This window comes from Juglans regia, unplaced genomic scaffold, assembly GCF_001411555.2.
Source record: "Juglans regia cultivar Chandler unplaced genomic scaffold, Walnut 2.0 Scaffold_5966, whole genome shotgun sequence".
NCBI classification, from domain to species: domain Eukaryota; kingdom Viridiplantae; phylum Streptophyta; class Magnoliopsida; order Fagales; family Juglandaceae; genus Juglans; species Juglans regia.
The window spans coordinates 1-200 of record NW_023360834.1 but is presented as its reverse complement, the minus strand read 5'-3'; the positions used below and the strand labels follow the sequence as shown (position 1 = coordinate 200).

The 200-nt window shown below is 49.5% G+C and overlaps 1 non-coding gene across 1 annotated transcript; it reads left to right on the top strand.

Annotated features, from left to right (window-relative positions):
- Positions 1 to 58: 58 nt before the first annotated feature.
- Positions 59 to 177, top strand: LOC118345961. The gene has a single exon (XR_004799386.1). It is a non-coding gene; the product is annotated as a 5S ribosomal RNA (ribosomal RNA).
- Positions 178 to 200: the final 23 nt, after the last annotated feature.

Sequence of the window (200 nt, the reverse complement as noted above, 5' to 3'; positions counted from 1 at the left end):
CGGAAGGACGCTAGTATGTCGCTCAAGGATTATATGAATTTTAAGTAATTAGTTTGATGGGTGCGATCATACCAGCACTAATGCCCCGGATCCCATCAGACCTCCGCAGTTAAGCGTGCTTGGGCGAGAGTAGTACTAGGATGGGTGACCTCCTGGGAAGTCCTCGTGTTGCACCCCTCGTTTTTGTTTTTTCCGCCTTG